Raw genomic sequence first — 22,855 nt, forward strand, 5'->3', positions numbered from 1 at the left:
TATTTATTTAATTTAATTAGCTTCCTGAAAATTATCAAGGCTGCCACAGGTCCAAAGCATAACAAAGGCACACAAGATATGGTTATGCAATTACTGATAAAAGATTGGGAAATAGCAGAAGAGATTATTATGTACCATATAAGTGATTTCATAAAATCGTGACAGATCCCTTAACATCCGAGGAATGGAATATCTTTTATGGTATTATTAGGGATGCCTAGCATTTTGCAGGTCTTTACAAAAAGGCTCGGTATCGCTCCACGAGCACCCACCATCAATCCAATCACCTCAATACATTCACGGTTGTGCTTGTTTTTATAGTAGTGCGCTGTAGGTTCGTAGATAGCCTTCTTCTCGTTGTCAACTTCCTGCGGCTGGTCTGAATCCAATTCGAACCTCACGGTTGGACGTAGTATAAAGAATGCTCAAAATATTTTCGTTTGAGGGTGTTTCTACAGCAAATATGCAACGTAGCGTGACTCCGATGCAGGTATATAAGCACGGACATTTAGGCAAAGGGATTAGCGTAGGAGTCGTGTCGTGCCGAGGTGCGTGCGTTAAGTGCGGCCACCTGAACTATGGCTACGTTATTACCAAATGCGTCCAAAGAGGACCAACGTGCTGTTATTCTGTTCTTGGCTGCCGAAGGACAAATGAAGACTGTGTATGTGGTAGCATGTCTGTCGAAAACAACCGTTGAGGAATAGTGCACCAAGTTCCGTGCTAGTCGCGTTTCGACGCAAAATGCCACGTTCCCATACCGCAAAGGTCGTCGCGCAGTAGGTAAGCCAACTCAAGTGGGAGACACTCGAGCACACGCGCTATAGACCTGATCTCTCCCCGCCGGGCTGAGTGGCTCAGACGGTTAAGGCGCTGGCCTTCTGACCCCAACTTGGCAGGTTCGATCCTGGCTCAGTCCGGTGGTATTTGAAGGTGCTCAAATACGTCAGCCTCGTGTCGGTAGATTTACTGGCACGTAAAAAGAACTCCTGCGGGACTAAATTCCGGTACCTCGGCGTCTCGGAAAACCTTAAAAGAGTAGTTAGTGGGACGTAAAACAAATAACATTATTATCATTATTATTGATCTCTCCCCATGCGACTATCACGCCTGCGGTCCCCTCAAAAAGTCCTTGAAGGTTCGACGCTCCCTCTCGGACGAGGATGTGCAGCAGGCGGTTAAGGACTTCTTCACGCAGCAGGACTCGGTGTTTTACCACACGGGGATCTTCAACCTGGTGCGTCGCTGGGATGAGTGCCTCAATGATCTTGGCGATTTTGCCTGATTGGCGTCCTGATTTAGGACTGTACGGCCATCGAACGGCATCTTTTTGATCTCCCCTTATATATAGCCAGTTTTTTGAGTCGGCTTTAAAGGCTATGATGTCCATTCGCCGCGTGCTCCTTTGTATAGCGATTCCAGAGGCTTTCTCCCGAGTGGTATATCGTCTCCTTTGTAAAGATTCGGCTACCGGGCGAGGTAGCTTTGCGGTTAGGGTCGTGCAGCTGTGAGCTTGCATCCGGGAGAGAGCGGGTTCGAACCCCACTGTCGGCAGTCCTGAATATGTTTTTCCGTGGTTTCCCATTTTCACACCGGGAAAATGCTGGGCTGTACCTTAATTAAGGCCACGGCCTCTTCCTTCCCACTCCTAGGCCTTTCCTATCCCATCGTCGCCATAAGACCTCTCTGTGTCGGTGCCACGTAAAGAAAAAAAAGAAAAGAGTCGGCTTGGTGTGATGACGGGCATTGCGAAGAGTTTCGCCGTGCGGGCAAAAGCCAAGGAAGTGTGGAAGGGTTTCGATTTCACTGTGGCCACGCCGACGTAGGTTACCATCTAGGCTTCTCCCCGGCACAGCGCGGACTGCAGCATCGTTACACATCGTTTTGAGGGCATCCTTCCATTCGGAGCAAGATATTGCGTTGTGGTGCTGGATCCAATTATTAGCAGGAGTGTAGTCTTTACTCTTTGCCTTCTTGAGTTAGTTTACTCCACGCTTGATATTCCATGTCACGGAGCTCAGTCCTAACTCTACGAGCATCTATACAATTGTCCCTAGTATTTAAAATAGGAAAATAGGTTTGCAGAGCGTGTGCGTGTGGTCATAATCTCATTTCCAGTATAGAGTGTGCAATGTAACTAAAATAGAGCTGTCGGTATACCTTTGTGTCTTTAATTTACGTCGAACATGCCTGCTGGATTCAATGCGATACTCAATAGGTACTACATGTAAACAGGGATCGTGTTCAAGTACGGTAAGTGTACTCAAATCGACTTCAATCTCCATGTAAATATAATAAGTCTGTGGGTTCATCCCGACGTGGGTCGTGGATTTTAATGGTGTATTTGGAGGGACTCAGATATGCTAGCCTCATCTCAGTAGATTTACCCTCACGTTAAAAAAATTCTGTTGGACCAAATTTCCACCATCTTGGCGTAAAACAAATACTGGTATATTATTATTATTATTATTATTATTATTATTGAACATATAGATAAATAAACTTTGTTCACCGTCTTATTTTACACAATAACAAAATCATTGTTAAATTGTCAAGTGTCTGGCTCTTTGGCTGAATGATAATCGTATTAGTCTTCGGTTCAGAGGACTGCGGGTTCGATTCCAGGCTGGGTCGTGGATTTTAATGATGTATGGTTAATTTCCCTGACACGGGGACTGGGCGTTTTTGCTCGTATTAATACACTTCTCTTCGTCTACAAACAAAGTACCAGCTTACCAACCGGAATAGAAACGCACAATAGCGAAAATATCCCTCCACATGAGGCGGGAATCCGGCCATAAAACTAGGCCAAATTTTCATCATGTGCCAACCCCAGAAATTTTGGAAAAATAAAGAGAAGAAGACTGTTAAATTATCGAGTATCTAAATATTGTGTTTAGACAAGTAAGTTGTACATATTTATAGAAATACGTAGTGTATCCTATTTTACTTCTTCCCTCCCCTAACCGATCCTTCCGCTAACGGTGACTGTCACTATCGGCTTGTGTGACTTCTCTGGGCATGTTCGGAGCCATCACTACGTTATGGCAAACGTCACTTGCCAGTTATGCGGAAAGGAAGGGATTCGTGAGTAGTTTTGTGTGTGTAGTGCTCTAGTGATGTCAGCGAAATGGACTTCAACTTTGTCCCTGGTCAACTTACAGCTAGGATTTATATCTACTGCATCGTGAGGTGTCTGCTACTTACGAGGTGGGTTGATGATGATGCTTTTTGTTGAAATGGGTCTAACTTCTAGGTCATCTGGATTCTCAGTTGCTCTTCTATGCAATTTAGTAGATGCTCAACAACCATGCTTTGCTATTTCCTTTGACCAGTGTCATTACGTGGGCAGGAAAAATGGGGAGGATTTGCAGAGGTGTGGTGTGAATGCCCTCGTGAATTTGTTTCCAAATGTTTTGGAAGGAATTACCAGTCGAGTACTCTGGGACAGGAACATGTTCAGCTCCATTAAGCGCTAATGCTCATAGAGCGACTACATTTAGCTTATATTTTCATTCTGATTTCATTTATTTGGTTCAGGATGCATTGGATTACAGAGTGACAATGTCATAGATACATCAAAAGGTCTGTGAACTCGGTGCATATATGCAGAAATAGACATACACGGCTGCACTGTTTCACAGCTGAGTTGACACAAACGGCGTAACGGCAGGGGCTAGGTCAATGCTCTTGTTGGCTTGCATTACCACCAGCGAGGGTGCATACAACGGCCTAGAACGTGCTTTACAGCGTGAATGGGGTTCATGTGTGTTTTGCTGTAGCTATCTAAGCCTCTACTTTTCTTGAAATGAGTTTAGAATTGGATTATTGAAATAAAGGGTAATAATCGGATGTTCTTTTGACGAAGTTAATGACTAATTCCTAATTCCACACTAAACCATAGTTGGGGCTGTAGCTTAATTGAGGTCACAGTCGTTCCCTTCCCACTTCTAGTTCTTTCCTGTCCCATCGTCGCCATAAGACGGTGTAGTTAACAAATTAAGGAATGATTCGTACATTCAAGGTGTATTTATGTGCGTCGTTTTAGGTGTTAAATTGCGTATGAAAGTGCGATGAAACTAACCTCGCGAGTGCTTTCAAATTAACGCTGGCTCTCTTCGTTGATGATGCCGGAAGTACGTGCAATGGATACGAAAATAACCTTCTGTATTAATCAGTGAGTTCCACTTGAACACACTACTTCCTATTCTTGCTACTGTGTGAACTTGCAATGCAATGTTACCTCCGGTATATTTTTCTGTGTGAGTAATAATAACACTCTTTCGGGTGGGTTAGTAGGTCACTGGAGCCTTCGTGGCTCAGAAGGCAGCGCGTCGGTCTCTCACCGCTGGATACCGTGGTTCAAATCCCGGTCATTCCATGTGAGATTTGTGCTGGACAAAGCGGAGGCGGGGCAGGTTTTTCTCCGGGTACTCCGGTTTTCCCTGTCATCTTTCATTCCAGCAACACTCTCCATTCTCACTTCATGGCATCTATCACTCATTAATAAATCACTTTGGGAGTGGCGACCCCATCGTACCAATAGCCTATATATGATTCATTCATCACATCCCTGACCCGGTCAAAGACTGGAAAACAGGTTGTAGGTTTTCATTTTCAGTAGGTCACTGGCAAGCACAAATGAAGTATCTCTCCTTACTGATGCTTCGCGTATAGTTTCATATCGTTCGTACATGCTTTTCTGATTCCTAAACATGCACCCGCGTTCGTAAATCGGGAACCGTAAATTGCTCCATAATGATCGGGCGTTCAAGCGGTATCGAAGCGATGTCTATTGTTTTCTTCCTTTGTTTTTAATTTCAACTAATTTAATGGTTCATTGTGATTTCTATAGTGAATTGCATTATGTGATGTGAAGTGATCATTTTCTGCTATAACTCATGGTGTGCTTAGTTTGTGTACTTATGCAAATTTAAATGCCAGATGTTGGCTCGTGACGTCATAGTTTCATCATGGCTGATCTTCAACAATTTGAAGGGAACTATGACGTCATGAACATAGCTACCATGGAAAAAGAGTCGTAGCGCTCGGCAAATACTTGCATTTAATAATTACTTACAAATTGCGAAAAATCATGATTTTCGCATCTAAGTTCTTTCTTTGGATATGATAGAATTCACCTTTTAGGTTCAAAAATTTCTATTTGTGTCGGTGCAACGTAAAATTGTAAACAAAAAAAAAAAATAGCAAATTGTAAAAAAAAAAAAGGTACTAGGCTTATTACTACAATTTTTTCCAGTGGTTTAATGTCACACCAACTCACGAGGGGTTTTTTTTTTTTTTTTTTTTTTTTTTTTTTTTTTTTTTTTTTTTTTTTTTTTTTTTTTTTTTGCGACGTTCGGATAGGGATGGTCTAAGATCAAAAAGAAAGCGACCGTGACCTTAAATGAGGTAAAGCCTCCACTATTGCTTGGTATGGAATTAGGAGTCTGCCTCTGTGGTGTAGTGGTTAGCGTGATTAGCTGCCACACCCGGAGGCCCGGGTTCGATTCCCGGCTCTGCCACAAAATTTGCAAAGTAGTATGAGGGCTGGAACGGGGTCCACTCAGCCTCGGGAGGTCAACTGAGTAGAGGTGGGTTCGATTCCCACCTCAGCCATCCTGGAAGTGGTTTTCCGTGGTTTCCCACTTCTCCTCCAGGCGAATGCCGGGATGGTACCTAACATAAGGCCACGGCTGCATCCTTCCCTCTTCCTTGCCTATCCCTTCCAATCTTCGCAACCCTCCACAAGGCCCCTGTTCAGCATAGCAGGTGAGGCCGCCTGGGCGAGGTACTGGTCATTCTCCCCAGTTGTATCCCCGACCAAGAGTCTGAAGCTCCAGGACACTGCCCTTGAGGCGGTAGAGGTGGGATCCCTCGCTGAGTCCGAGGGAAAAACCGAACCTGGAGGGTAAACAGATGATGATGATGATGGAATTAGGAAACCTCGGAAAAAAACATCTTCAGTGCTACCGATAGTGACGTTCAAATCCACCACCTCTCAAATGCAAGCTAACAGTTACTCGGCTCAGACCGCGCAGCCAACTCGTTCGGTAATAGTACTAGACTTATTAGCTCAGTAGCTTAACTGCTGGCTTTCCACCCAGTGGGTTGTGGTTCGAATCGCGATCGATCCTGGGCAATTGTAAAAAGTGAGTGAAGTTGCATAGAGTTTTATTTTGCATTGTATGGCTTAGCAAAATCTTCGTTTTCTTTCATCTAAAGATTCCCTTATCGTGCAATTTTTGTCTGATGTAGCTGAAATTTTACACTGTAGTAGTTAAATAGTTGATGCACAAATGATAATGGCCATTTTACTGTGGAAGGTGATTCAAAATTGTTTTTGACTTACGAAATATTGTTTGTACACATATTATAAAAAAATAATTACTACATTAATCATGGCGAGTATATCTGTCAAACAACAAAATTTGACACTGATATTTATTTGCGTAACTATCCAGCAGATTTGTACAAAATTTGGTGCCAAATGAAAAAAATGTGATGCTAGGAATTTTTAATAGGTGTTATAGGTACAATATTGAAAGTTGGCAACATTACTATATCAGAGAAATACTGTAAAAATTCATTGAAAAATATAGAAGTTAGAAATTTCACTTCAGTGTTCCCTAGTGCGGCCTCCACTATATCCTACAAATCTTGAAAATCATAAATCCATTCATATATATATATTTTTTTATTTTGCTAGTTGCCTTACGTCGCACCGACACAGATAGGTCTTATGGCGACGATGGGACAGGGAAGGGCTAGGAGTGGGAAGGAAGCGGCCGTGGCCTTACTTAAGGTACAGCCCCAGCATTTGCCTGGGGTGAAAATGGGAAACCACGGAAAACCATCTTCAGGGCTGCCGACAGTGGGGTTCGAACCTACTATCTCCCGAATACTGGATACTGGCCGCACTTAAGCGACTGCAGCTATCGAGCTCGGTATTATTTTTTATTATTTTTTTATTTTCTTTGTCGTTGGAATGATACTGTATTTTCATCCACGGACTCGTTTGAAACCGAATTAGTCCTTGGTTTAGACAGCGTTTTGAAGCTGGTAATTAAGTGAGCTGACCCGCTCCTTGCTCACACTGAACCACGAATGAGAGTTTCAGATGACATATTTCTCTTTGGTGGATTTATTTTTAATTTGAGCAGCATTTACAAAGGTCGTAAAAAATTGTTAATTATGTTTTGATAGTTGGCGTCGCGCTTGTTATACCCAACGTTTTGCAGTAGTATATTTGCTTTGATCGCTCTTTCCATGTACAACAGCAAGTGACACTTTTAACCCTGTATTTTCCTGTAAACTATGTGAAATAAGTATAAAACAAATCAGGAACAGCATTTCACTCGTAATTGTCTTTTGTAAGGAAAACACATTAAATGGCGATTCTCTCGTGGAAAATGCTTTAAATGTCAAGTTAAAGGAGCACTTTACGAGGGTTTCTATGATGATAATGATGTACATCCGGGTGTCCGGCAACGGACTATTTTTTTCTTGTCGCGGCCGCGAAATTAGGCGGGTCAGAGAAATTACGCTGTTGCCAAGGTTATGTAGCAACTGGCGAAGAAATGTCTAACTGAACACATCATCTCGGAGCGCGAAGCAAGTTGTTCTCACTCAAGCTCCTGATGTTACTTCATACAATGTTTCTATACAAATTATACTACAAGCTTCAGAAAAGACTGCTGATTCCAGTGGTATAACTATTTTCCATATAAACCACTTTAAATAATTATTAAAAATAAAATCTTGAACGAGTAACTTTAAATCCGCAGAATCATGTATTGAAAATTTCAGTAAGCGGCCAAGTTTTTATTTCTTCAGCCAATAAAATTTTGTCTGCGGGAAATATGTAAAAAATAGCCTGACTTGTATTTTTATCCGAAACATATTTCTGTGAGTCTTGTAATTTTCCCGGAAAATGGCCCGGAAAGCGATCATGTAAATGTCGCAAGTTGAGGCAGTTCGGGACGCGCGCACCAGCACAGGCTACAGTACCCCGTGAATACTTTCGGATTACATAATAATCCGTATAAGTTTTATTACATTATAACTTTAAATATTTGAATACTGTATATTGTACTGAGTAATATGGAAAAAGAACTACTTTAAAGAATAGGTTTACATTAATTTACAATGAAGTAAGAATCGGATTCTGGCTTCAAGGCAGTCTTAGTCACTGTCATCACTCATCTCACTATCTGTCGAGTCGTCTTTTGCACTGATGATGAACGGCTCCATTCTTTCGCCCCGTACTATTTCCTTGGCCCAATCGTCTGTTTGAACATTTTCCGCGCGATTGAAGCACTTTTCCCAATCTGCAGCAGTCACACGGTCTATGGCTTCTGACGTGAGTTTTTCTACGCCCTTTATTTTGAATGTATTGTTCCTCTCTGCCACTTCTTTCTTGACTTGAGCCCAAATCAATTTTTTTTTTCAAGTTGCTTTTCGTCGCACCGACACAGTTAGGTCTTATGGCGACGATGGGACAGGAGAGGACTAGAAGTGGGAAGGAAGTGGCCGTGGCCTTATTTAAGGTACAGCCCCAGCATTTGCCTGGTGTGAAACTGGGAAACCACGGAAAACCATCTTCAGGGCTGCCGACATTGGGGCTCGAACCCACGATCTCCCGAATACTGGATACTGACCGCACTTAAGCGACTGCAGCTATCGAGCTCGGTAAGAGCCCAAATCAATTCACATTTACTATCCATCTTCACTTCACTTCACTTCACTTACGATGCGAGCTCAACAGCTGCTTGACATAGAATGACTCGGGGTAAGGTGGCCTGGAGCGGATGGGCTTCAGTTTGACAGCACTGCACGATCAGCGTTGCCAATCCGTGCCCGGGGGTAAGCGACTCTCGACCATCTGTCGCTTCGCCGTTCCCATATCTGACGACAGCACAGTTTTCCTCACCCGCCTAATTTGGTGGCCGCGACAAAGGTCATTTCCTACACGGCTAATTCTCTCACACCAGAAGCAAAGAAATGTATAATGATGGTGATTATCATCATCATCATCATTACTGCTTTTTTTCAATCTGCTTTTCGTCACAGCGACAACGATGGGATGGGGAAGGGCTCAGAGAGAGAAGGAAGCGACCGTAGCCTTGATTACGTTTCAGCCTTTTGTGAAAATGGGAAACTACGGAAAATCATATTTTTTTGGGTATTGGCTTTGCGTCGCACCGACACAGATATGTCTTACGGTGACGATGGGAGAGGAAAGGCCTAGGAATGGGAAGGAAGTGGCCGTGGCCTTAATGAAGGTACAGCCCCAAAATTTGCCTGGTGTGAAAATGGGAAACCACGGAAAACCATCTTCAGGGCTGCCGCCTGCCGACAGTGGGGTTCGAACCCATTATCTCCCAGATGCGAGCTCACAGCTGCGCGCCCCTAACCTCACGGCCAACTCGCCCGGTGAAAATCACATTCAGGGCTTCCGACAGTGGGGTTCGAGCACACTATCTCCCGAATGCAAGCTGCATGGTGCGGCTCAAGTTACAGTTTTAATGTCAAACTATATCGCATATATTCGATTGCCGGTATCTAAGCCCTGAGTTATAGTTAATTCTACATTCTCATTCCTCTTCCTCCACTGTTGCCGGTATCTGCATTGATTCCATGCAAAATTTGATGCTTATGGTCATCCCCATTCAATACCCATTCTATTTGCGCCAACTTCCTTACAATGTTTTCTTTTCTTCCTTTCTTTTTTAATCCGTTTATCCTCCAGGGATGATTTTTCTCTCGGACTCAGTGAGGGATCGCACCTCTAATGTCCTGGAGCGTAAGGCTTTAGGTCCGGGGGATACAACTGGGAAGAAAGACCAGTACCTCACTCACGCGGTCTCACCTGCTATGATGAACAGGGGCCTTGTGAGGGAATGGAAAGATTGAAAGGGATAGACAAGGAAGAGAGAAGGAAACGGCCGTGGCCTTTAGTTAGGTACCATCCCGGCATTTGCCAGGAGAAGTGGGAAACCGCAGAAAACCACTTCGGGGATGGCTGAGGTGGGAATCAGACATCCCTCTAATCAGCTGACCTCCCGGGGCTGAGTGGACCCCGTTCCAGCCTTCGTACCACTTTCAAAATTTCGTGGCAGAACCGGGAATCGAACCCGGACCCCCGGGGTTGGCAGCTAATCGCACTAATCATAACACCAGATAGGCGGGCTGATGATTAAATGATTCATGAAATGATAGGTTACCAGAAAGTAATGAAGATAACCCTTTATTATGTATTTCATTGTCTAGCAAGACATTGTATGTTAGCGATTGGTAATGGCACCAGTAGACAAAGAAAGTTTATTTTATAAACATGGGAAGGACGCAGAGTGCTATTGTTTCAAGAGAAGTGGCCTCGTGGGTAATGTGGAAGTGAATGGAACAACGTGACGCGATACAAAGGAAAAGGAGCGTCACTTGAGGACGTTATAGCACTTAGCCACCGTGTGCGAGACTTGATGTTGGCGGTCCCACAATTATTATTGGTGAAGATATTAGAAAGTATATTTTTGTAAATTAGAGGAAGACGCTCAAAGTGTGATTCAATGGCGTTATCTCTTCATGGTCAATTTTGAATGTGGTTTGTGAAGATGCTGGTGAGGGATATGGAGCTTGCATACCGGCGAAGATATTACAATGTGATAAAAAGATGTAACACGCTGGAAGAGAGGGTCATAATATCTTAGTCTTGATGTCTTTACTCGTCGAGTCTTTATTGCTGTGTCTAGTGAGGTAGAAGTCTCGTGCGATTTATCTGTGTATTATGAAGAACTCGAACTTTGGTAAACGTACCTGTAACCATGCAACTGGTGTATTTCTCTCTGCAGCTGAAGCAGATCATACTTGTGAATGAACATGAGCGAGACGTTAAATGGGAAGACTGGTCCTGAAAGTTTGAGAAAGGAACTATGATAGATGTCATTAGTGAGGGAGATAAGAGGTGTAGTGGCCAGTCAAACTTGCAGGTAGGAACGTTAACACTAATTATGTAACAGGTTCACACCATCAGTCCCCGCAGAGTTAAAATACGCTGTGGGGGAAATATATCGAATTCAAGCTACGGTACGTTGACCTAATGGGCGAGTTAGGACACTGACCTCAAGCGCTAAAAGCCTGTTTACACGCGGACAGTAATTTAGTAGTAACTAAATTTTAAACTTATTTTTAAGTGACTTGCAGCGTGTGAACTGCGACTTTAGTGTTAAGTGGTAAGTAAACGATTAAGTAACAATTTAGTCAAGTGGAATAGAATCCCATCTATTTTTCCTTTCAAGTAGACCTCCAACAAGCGACGTGCGCACTCACCGAAGTAGTGGGGGAAGCACTGTACTTGCTACTTACCACGTGTGAACAGGCGCAGTTTAGTAAAGTTCATAAGTTCTCCGTGAGTTCGTTTTTCTTTAGATCGTTCGTTCTAATTACTGAGAATAATGGCCACATGGACATAAGATACATACATGCATACATCATCATTATAGCTCATTATGCCTTTCAGCGTTCAGTTTGCAAGCCTCTGTAACACCCTAAAATTCATTAGTGAATACGTTCATCACGAGTAGCTTTGGAATACTAAAATGCACTGCGCATGATAGTATCTCTCTTTTGTATGAAAAGTTCAACTTTATGCAGTAACTCATTAAATGTTACTTATGACATTCGCAAGGTTAATAAATAATGTTATTCACTTTACGTCCCAGCAACTGCCTTTGCGGTTTCCGGAGAGCCGAGGTGCCGGAATTTTGTCCCGCAGAAGATTTTTATGTGCCACTAAATCTACGGACACGTGGCTGACGTATTTGAGCACCTTCAAATACCACCGGACTGCCCCGCAGGAGTTTTCTACGTGCCAGTAAATCTACCGACACGAGGCCGACGTATTTGAGAACCTACAAATGCCACCGGACTGTCCCGCAGAGTTTTTTTACGTGCCAGTAAATTTACCGACACGAGGCTGACGTATTTGAGCACCTTCAAATACCACCGGACTGAGCCAGGATCGAACCTGCCAAGTTCAGGTCACAAGGCCAGCGCTCTACTCTCTGAGCTGCTCAGCCCGGCTATTAACAAATATTCCTGTCGATCCACCTTGGCTAATTATTTGAAAAGAATTGTACTTGTTCCGACATAATTCCTTCTGGATATTCGTTTTCACTCCTAATTTCGGCACCTAATCCTCAATGTCCTCTAAAATGTCATCTAACATGCAACGAATAACGTCACTAACAAGTTTTACTCGCTGTTGATCGCCGATCATCTTATCTCTGATCTAGTTGACGACGCAAGAACGACTGAATCAACTGACTTGAGTGACAGATTGTCATTTGTTACTGTACTAAACGCTGTCTTAAGGCGCGTACACACTTGTGAGCATCTTGCGAGCCGAGCGGCTCGCGAGCCGCTCACACTACCATGCTCGCAAGTGTGTACGGGGTACTGAGCGTACAGCGAGCATGTTGTGAGCCGCTCGCTGCGAGCCGACTGGACTCGGTTTTCTAGGCGAGCACAAAGGGATGCTCGCGCTCAGTGTGGACGGCCAAGGAACGTGCTCGCAAGTGTGTACGGTAAAGTGAGCATCCCGCGAGCATGGCGGCCTGGTCGGATGAAGATGTGCTTACGATAATAGACACTTATCGGACACATTGTGTTTTATGGGACCTGAAAAATGGCTTGACAAAGAATGTGAAAGAGGATGCATGGCGGGATATTGGTACAACAATTGGACGACCCGCGGATGAATGAAGAAGAAAATTATTTCTTTGTTGGGATCACAATGAAGGGAAAGGAGCAAAGAGAAAATTAGTCGCACTACTGAAGAAGGTAAGTTCTCGTGTTTAAATAAAATGAAGCTTCAACTCCTTTTTGTACTTGATGTATTCATTTATTATCTTTTTAAAGCAACAATTGTTGTAAACAAGTAATGTTATAATAACCAATAAATATCAAAAGTGAACACATGTTGCAATTCAATAGGTAGTACTTATATAATACCGTATTCAATCATACATATTTTGCACGATTTTTTTTAAAGGAGCTACGGAAATTTACAAAAGCCGATGGTTTGCGTATGAAGCTTTGGTTCCTCAACGAAAGATATAAACCAAGACAGACGCAAAACACAGGGAGTATTTTTCCTTTTATCTTTTTCAAGCGTACGTATTTTGCCATGGCAGAGCTCCATCTTTCGTGCAATAGTCAGCTATTTGATCTCTAATTTTGTTTACGTAAGCAGAAGATCTCCTAGGAACATTTCGTAGCTGTCTCATGGAAGTCATCTCTTCATTGCGTCTCCATGTTCGCTTCATGGTCTAGTGAACTGGGTGTTGTGTATAAGTTAGGGGAATGAATCCTCAGGTTATTATGCAAGACTACTACAGACATAACAATGATTTCGGCACTAGGGGGCTCCAAAACATTCGTTTTCTTAAAACTCGAAACACTGAACTTGATATACCAAAGCTATTTTCCGCTACTCGTCGAGCTCTGCTCAGTCGATAGTTGAACATTCCCTTGTAAGTTCCAGAGGCATGATCTCCCGGGTATGGCTTCATAACATTTTCGCCGAGTGCAAATGCACTGTCACCTACGAACAACTATGGCAACTTTATTTGACGACCCGAAAGTTCTTCTGGTAATGGCAGACATCTTTGCATGGAATTCACAGACTGATGCTGCAAGGAAATGGCGAGCAAATGGCTCAAGAAGTGCTCGCGAGCCGCTCGGACAATTAATGTTTTCCATGAGCCGCTCGGCTCGCAAGATGCTCGCAAGTGTGTACATTGCATAAGTGCCACGCATGGGCGCCCGCAGGATCTTTTCCAAGCGGGGGGCACATTAACAATTTTCTTGAATATAAATACCAATATAACGTCAGCAACATTAAATTGTTTACAGAAATTTGCGAATATAACAGATGCTGGATGACTGTCAGTAAGTTCAGTTTATGAAATAATCTGGTATGATATTAAACAATTGAACATAAACTTTTTAGAATTCCAGGGGGGGGGGCAAGCGCCCCTCCTTGCCCCCCCTTGCGGGCGCCCATGGTGCCACCTAAGCCATTTATGACAGCTTATGCTGTAGCTGTTGAGTGTCAAACCAGCCTTCGATCTTAATATCAAGCATATAGAAAGCATACAGTTTTTCACCTACTCCCTATCATAAAGTGGTTTCCTTTCGTGGTTAAAACTGTACATGTGTTCGCTTGTCCCCATTTCTCTACGGGTTCGGGTATAGGGGAAGATGAATCTATCATGGGTTTTTTAATGACCGGATGCCCTTCCTGACGTCAATCTTCTCAGAGGAGTTAATAAGATGAAATGGATAACGTGATATATGATAGTAGGAATGGAGAGGGTGAAACCCGGTGCCGGAACATAGCCTTCTCCTGTCGAATAGCATCAAGAGGTCTACTCAAAGCGTAACGTCCCCATCCGACGGACGAATCACCAGCAACTGCGTCATATGCCCTCACTCCATATGAGCACTGCGGAGAGGTTTGCAATTTAATCCAGGCTTTTGGCACGCAATCTAGTGATTAGAAATTGTATACCACCACCTCCCCTACCCTGCCGGTAACATTCTGATGGTGAAAATTTTCCGACCAACAGGACTTGAACCGGCTAACCACAGTGTCAGACCGTTTAGACTTCAACTCCTTAACGATCATGGCCACTCTGCAGCTCTATAAATAGCTTGAACATCAGCTATATTTTCCTCGATATGTTACGTGACCATTTGTTTTTGTTCGGTGAGACTTTTCATTAAATTCGAAACATTGTCCTGCCCCAGAGGAGTGCGACAGGCTTCTGCAGCCGGCAAAATACCTATCCTCGCCGCTAGGTGGGGGCTTCATTCACTCCATTCCTGACCCGGTCGAATGACTGGAAACAGGGTGTGGATTTTTATTTCTTCTTTCCGTAATACTCCGTTGCATTTATTATATACAGGTTAGTCCTTAGAGTCATAATGACGCCTGGTATTGTATTCTTTAAAACTGAAATATTTTATTCACGTGTTAGACAGAACACTTTTCCACTATTCTCAATAAGAAAATAATCATAAGTCCATTTTTCTTAAAGCGTGGCACTCACTGTCAACTTTCCTACATTTGGACAGGGACGATTTCACATAAAAAAATATTAAAACGTCTTTAAATATCAGTAATTAGAAATAATATTAGTTCACAGTTAACTACAATCAACCTCGGATTGAAATTAATCATTTTTCGTGGATGTCCCAAGATACATAGCTGGATGTAATCCCCAGTGGACTCAAGCAAGCCTTTCATAGTTCGAGCTAGCAATGCAGCTGTAATTCCAAGAAACGAAGTGGAAAAGTATGATTCTTACCTGCTTTTGAAGTGGCAATATGCATCTTACAACTTCCTTACAGCCCAGAAGTGTGGATATATCACGTCAAGAAGAAAACTACGAATAATTCGGAGATATTTCTCATATTTTAAATTTATCTCCTTTCTCTGTAAATTAAAACCACGTTCTCATTCACTAGGTTTTCGGGTAATACGAAAATCATATGCTGAAACTTAATCCCATTATCAAAACTCGACCAGAGCGCCACATAAATGCCTGTTGAGCAGCCCTGACGTAGACAAGTATATAGTCGGGGTTGAGTACATTATAAATTTCGATGAAGAGTTGGCAAGCAGTCATGAGAGGGGGAATGTTACTGGTTTATTTGGGCCTACAAATGCTCGAGAAAGAACCCCCATATAAATCCTTAAGTTATGACAATATAATATATATTTTTTTGCAAGTTACTTTACGTCTCACCGACACATACAGGTCTTATGGCGACGATGGGACAGGAAGGATCTGGGAGTGGGAAGGAAGCGGCCGTGGCCTTAATATAAAATATTGTTTTTAATAGATGAACTCATTTGTACACTTGCATATGCAGTTGTTTCAAGTAGTGTGTACCATGAAATAAACCCCGAAAATAATTTTCCTCTCTCCTGAAAATGTACTGAGCTGCTGGTTACACCCTTATTCCGGTGGGTCTTCATTATGTGCCCTTTTCAAGGCATGTGTGGTGGTGGTCCTCTTGATCAATTGTTGCCCTGGCTGCTTCTGCAAATAAAAACATCAAAAATACCTACCACTCCAGTAGACTCTCTCTCCTTGGGTGTGGTACCGTCCGTCAGCTTTCCTCGAGGTAGTCGGGCCACACATAATGGGGGTGAGGAAGTAAAAATAACGGTGGGTAAGCTAACTACAAATAACGGTACCCCAAGACTGAATCGAATTTTAAATGATCACAAATTTATTAACAAAAATTATCATGAGCAAATAATAAGTAACCTCTTAATTTTAAAACGAAGTGAAAATAAAAGTGAATTTTAAGAAAATAATAAGAAATGACAAACTCCAAATCTTCCCAAACAAAACTGCCTCACATAAGCTTTAATGTAGATCACAAATTAAAATGAATAAATGTTACCATAAATTAATAATATGTACGTCGATTGACGCTGCTATAGTCGAAACCAGTGGTGTACCAAAACTCACCACTCAAAGAAAGCTTCCCAGATTTTACAATCAAACTGAAATTTTTAACTAATGGAAGTTATATAAATTATAAATTAGTTAATTACTTAATTAATTAATCTGAGACCGCTATTGAGTGTCTTAAATTCACACATTCAGACTTATCAATCTGCCAGTTACCCAACTGTAAACAACACTGTTTACGTCAAAACAAATAAGAAATAAAAGAAAGAAAACTCCATGAACACCTCGTTATATATAAAAAAAAATCACTATTAAAATTATATAAACTTTGCCCCATAAAATAACTGGTGGCTGAACAAAACTTAACACAAAAACTGTGCTACAGAATAAAATGAAATTAAATATGCAGTTAAATATTCTGCTATGACACCTTTCATTTACTCAACTGTGACAATTCTGGACATTCACAACAAAAATAGAATGTTAGGCTATGTGCCTCAGTCTTTACATTAATCAAATGAACTCGACTTTTCACACACTTTAATCTCACTTGCCGCTGTCTACACTTTATTGAGAATAACCAAAATGTGTTACTTTAATAGTTGATGGAGGCAGATTCCATGTAACTGAACTAAATATGCGGCTTAGTTCACATAACCTTTTGCTAAAGGTCGGTTCATTTGCATAAAATTTTCTCTTAGTGGCATTTAATTTTATTTATTTACGGTGCCTTCATGTTTACGTAAAGAACCTGTTGTAATTGATTTTGACTATGAATACTAGGTGGTCCTATTAAACTAACCCTTGAAAATTTTATATTAAAAAAATATACACGGCACTGAAAAACATAGTGCTCAAAACAAAAGGAAAAATGAAAATAGAAAACAACCTAACTACACCTACACTCAATTTACAACAATACAACCAATATTCACGTACCTTCGGCCTTTACGCTTAAAAACACGGTAAAATCAAAACATAAAACAATCCAAAATAATGAAAGGGAACAAAATCTCAAAAATAACGTGATCAACGCCTACGTCGAAAATAAATAAAAGAACGCAAAATTCAAAATAATGCCAAAATTTCGCTGTCAAGAAACACACTTCCTAAACGCTGAGGTGCATTTGGCGGCAGTCCCATAACACAAGACGTAATGCCTGAAACTACTATTCTCGAATTCAAAGAAAAGTGAAAAGGGAAATATGCATCACAATGATCACAATATAACTTTCAACATTATTCATACCGGGCGAGTTGGCCGTGCGCGTAGAGGCGCGCGGCTGTGAGCTTGCATCCGGGAGATAGTAGGTTCGAATCCCACTATCGGCAACCCTGAAGATGGTTTTCCGTGGTTTCCCATTTTCACACCAGGCAAATGCTGGGGCTGTACCTTAATTAAGGCCACGGCCACTTCCTTCCAACTCCTAGGCCTTTCCTATCCCATCGTCGCCATAAGACCTATCTGTGTCGGTGCGACGTAAAGCCCCTAGCAAAAAAAAAAAACATTATTCATTGCCAGTCCGCTCTGCTTCATGCCTCAACTCGGCCCATATAGAAGTATCTCCGAGCGTTACGTCATCCCCGGTAACAATTTTGCGTACTTAAACCTTCCGCCTATAATTGTCATATGGATACTGTCGTATAGTTAAACTCAATATTTGTTGAACTGATAAAAATTGAATTCCCATTTCATCATTTTTTTTCAACGTAGCATTATATATCAACATAGCCTCGTCCTGTTCCACACGGGCACAACAACTTCATTAATTCATTCTGTCGTTCTCATAATCACAAATACGACATATGTACGACATGGTCCTCAAGACTTTCCGTCTCATAACTATTACCATCAGGGATACGATTGCATATTTATTCTCATACTTCGATCTTTGATTTCTATTTCACTACTTGCCATGCATTTCAGGGCTGGACGGCAACGATTCCACACTTTAACACTGAATATGACAAAACAAGATTGCCTGCCAAATGTACTCACAAAAAAATCGTGCATTTGAAAACATACACCATCACATCAAGAAAACGAAATCCAAAACGTCGTCTAAAACTGCGATCACGCGAAGTAAAAAAGAAAATAAATAAATAAATAAATAAATAAATCGGATACGCTACAATTACACGTCACGATACATGACGCCTCTCCGAAAGAAAATCACCTCGGCTGACTTGAAAATGACTTGACAACAAATCAACAAGCAAACAAAATTATTATTATTATTATTATTATTGAAGTCAAAAAATAACCTGAACCTGAAATGCCTAATGTAACATAAAAATGATCCACAAATCTACATGAAACTCACGTCATTGGATGATTCGAAATAAAATTGACAAGAAACTTCAAAAGAGTTTATTATTATATTATTATTATTATTATTATTATTATTATTATTATTATTATTATTATTATTATTATTATATTGATTTATCGAGCCCCTTGACATTTACATCCCGAATCGTTAGATGTAACTGCCCTGGCCTCGCACATGTGTCTCGAAAAATTAACAGCAAAACGCAAATAAACTTCGCCTCTGATACGTGAATTATTCCTATATACAAAAGTACATGAAATCACTAACCTAAAACGGACCACGAATTATTCATTGTCATTGTCATGCTATTTACCTTTTGTGCGCCGACAGGTAGGCTGCATCCTCATTAGCCCCCGCTACATCGTGTTTACTCCATCTTGCACATCTTGCTGAGGTTACATAACATTTCACACACACGAGTTGGAATCATTTTAATTATGTAGCACTCGCAAATCAGTTGAAACACACGCACTCTTGAAGCTTATACTATAATATAATTTACACAAAATAAAAGAATCAGCAAACATAGAGTTGGGTTTCCATTGCCAGAAACAGAACTACATCGCTACCTGCATTCATCCACCTGGCCTTCCAAGTGGCCTGCGCTATTTGTTCAAGGGATTAAAAGTCATTCACCTAGCTCGAAAATAGAAAGTACTTGTCCAGTCCTTTTGTACCGTTGCATTCATGTCCCAAATGAACAGTAAATTTTTATACAATGCAAAATCTAATTGCGATGTTTTACTGGTCATGCACAGAGGAAAACTATAAAAATGTTGTCCTTCAGAAATGTAATAACTTCTCCGCTCAATTACTAATGCATAGGCTACGTGTGAGTTAGGAAAATGCTGCGAGCTTAAATATTCTGGAAAATACCACAATTCCTCTGCGTCCTTCGTGAGTTTAACACGTTAAAATGTCCATTTCCAAAACATCATGGTAGGAAAAATGTGTCAGGATGTACTAAGAGCCCACAACATTTTACATAACCTGGTCTCGTAATATTAAAGAGTTTTTCAAAGTCCATCAGCTGATACAACTCACCGATCACACGCTAAATGATGACTGAACAATAGTGGGTTTAGTTACCCTCTGCGCTGTATGTTTTGGAGACTAGACCGTAAGCTATCAAAATTCAACCAAGCCTGGATGTTCGGCGAAGTGTCACGAACGGGTTTGTAAATTCAGTAGGCTCCGCCTTCCAAGTGCTCCAACTGGAGGGGTGCGGCGTAGTGATATGACACCTTGGATTAATTTTCCAACTGTCCGTAGATTTAACATTCAGTAAATACACTCAGATGATTCTAAAAATTAGTGTGCTTTTTACGTACCATTCAAATACCAAAAATGCTCGTTCATTTTTATACACGCTCCCCCGCGTCACTGGGATTATTTTATGATCGCGCCATGGTGTATTCCCGCCATGAAGTTCCATTCTCTGGGTGAAACCATTTTTCCAAACAACAGGCTTTAATGCCGATAACTTATTATTTATGAGATAATCACATATTTACACAAACAATTCCTCAAATTTTATTCCCAGATTGGAACACAGTATATTTCTACTTCTCTCATCACCAAATCATGAATAACTAGATAAATATTCCCGCTGGAAAAGGGCGGTTTAATTTTGGAATTTTCTGATTGGCTGAAATTTGGCGCCGTGTTCACACTCGGATTCAACCATTTTCCGTAGAGGGGTGACGGGTTTTCTCTCTGTCTCTCTCACACAATAAGGAGTGACGCATTCCGAGGTCTCCTTCCCTGTGGGAAAGTTTTCTAGAATGTTTCGCATCAAGCGGCACCATAAAGTTTATTGCAGAATGCTCTTAGCCAAACCTATTTCCGGTACGTGATTTTAAATAATTTCTGGGGATATATTTCCATTCTGTGTGGTCGCTGTGTAGAACTTTGTGAAATTACGGACTCTGGCTGGCTATCTGCAGTATTCATATACATGAGTTTAATAATTTAATTAATTCCTCCATTCGGCTATTCGGCTTATGGGTGCAATATGATTTTGAATATAATGTACTTTCAATCGTTACTTCTATCCACATCTTGATACAGTGCTTTAAAAGTCTCATATCAATAGAAATGGTGGAAATTATCTCATCTAAGCTGGAGTTAGGCCGTTTTGTAACTATATCATTTATTGGCACATGTTTTGAGTGACATTTATGAAAATTTAAATGGCTTAAACACAACGACGATTACCCATTTTTCAAATACTGATCATAAAGAAAGTACACCAGTTATATAACCTATAAACCCTTTTATGAAAGCAAAAGGAATGTCAAGACATCAATTTTGGATTTACGTCGATATGGAAATAAGCTCTTCAATTTTTTTTTACATGTTGCTTTTCGTAGCACCGACACAGATAGGTTTTATGGCGACGATGGGATAGGAAGTGGCTAGGAGTGGGAAGGAAGCGGCCGTGGCCTTAATTAAGGTACAGCCCCAGCATTTGCCTTGTGTGAAAATGGGAAACTACGGAAAAATCTTCAGGGCTGCAGACAGTGGGGTTCGAACCCACTATCTCCCGAATACTGGATACTGGCCGCTAGGGATGGGCTGCGAACGGAGTCGCGAAGAATCGAGATTGCTACTTCTGGAACCGACACTCTTGACTCCAGTGTCGACTCCACTGATGCAGTAACGCCATCTATCAACCATTGTCGGAACTGCTTGGAATTATAGTTCCACGTTCCTCCCTTGGTAACTCGTGATACGATGAATACAAGATGATTATTAGACAGCAAACATTAAATATTGTTTCGGGATTTTATCATCGTTAGTGTTAATGTTGTAGGTCTATTTTGGCGACGATGACAATAATGATTACGATAATTGTAGTGGTAACAATAATCTGACAGTATACGTTTACATACTCGCCAATATTGACTTCAAAGAGTTTAGCTCTGCGGTGTAGGGGGGAACACGCGTGCTTGTCACCCGGCGATCCCGGGTTCGATTCTCACTCGGGTTAGGTTTTTATATTGTAAATGACTAATACACCTGGCCTGGAGCATAAAACAAAAAGAAGCGAGTGCTTAGAGTATGATTTTACCAAACATTGTGCGTCATAATAGCCGCCTCCTCAGTCTAGGGAGGCCCCGGGATCGATTCCGGCCAGGTCAGGGATTTTTACCTGTATCTCAGGTTTCGCGATCACGTTGAGGTAGAGACCGGATCTAGAAAGCCAAGAATAACGGTCGAGAGGATTCGTCGTGCTGAACACACGTCACCTCGTAATCTACTGGCCTTCGAGCTGGGCAGAGGTCACTTGGTAGGCCAAGGCCTACTAAGGCTGTCGCGAAAAGGGGCTTTTGTGTATACTACTACTACTACTACTACTACTACTACTACTACTACTACTACTAATAATAATAATAATAATAATAATCATCTGTTTACCCTCCAGGGTCGGCTTTTCCCTCGGACACAGCGAGGGATCCCACCTCTACAGCCTCAAGGGCAGTGTCCTTGGAGCTTCAGACTCTTGGGGTCGGGGATACAACTGGGGAGAATGACCAGTACCTCGCCCAGGCGGCCTCACCTGCTATGCTGAACAGGGGCCTTGTGGAGGGATGGGAAGATTGGAAGGGATAGGCAAGGAAGAGGGAAGGAAGCGGCCGTGGCATTATGGTAGGTACCATCCCGGCATCCGCCTGGAGGAGAAGTGGGAAACCACGGAAAACCACTTCCAGGATGGCTGAGGTGGGAATCGAACCCACCTCTACTCAGTTGACCTCCCGAGGCTGAGTGGACCCCGTTCCAGCCCTCATACCACTTTTCAAATTTCGTGGCAGAGCCGGGAATCGAACCCGGGCCTCCGGGGGTGGCAGCTAATCACGCTAACCACTACACCACAGAGGCGGACAATAATAATAATAATAATAATAATAATAATAATAATAATAATAATAATAATAATAATAATTCATCGAGACTTAACGTGGTCCTTGAATTATAATGATAACCTACAACCTGTTTTCCAGTCAGTTACCGGGTCAGGAATGGAATGAA

The sequence above is a fragment of the Anabrus simplex genome, chromosome 2 (genome assembly GCF_040414725.1).
Source record: "Anabrus simplex isolate iqAnaSimp1 chromosome 2, ASM4041472v1, whole genome shotgun sequence".
Classification (NCBI taxonomy): Eukaryota; Metazoa; Arthropoda; class Insecta; order Orthoptera; family Tettigoniidae; genus Anabrus; species Anabrus simplex.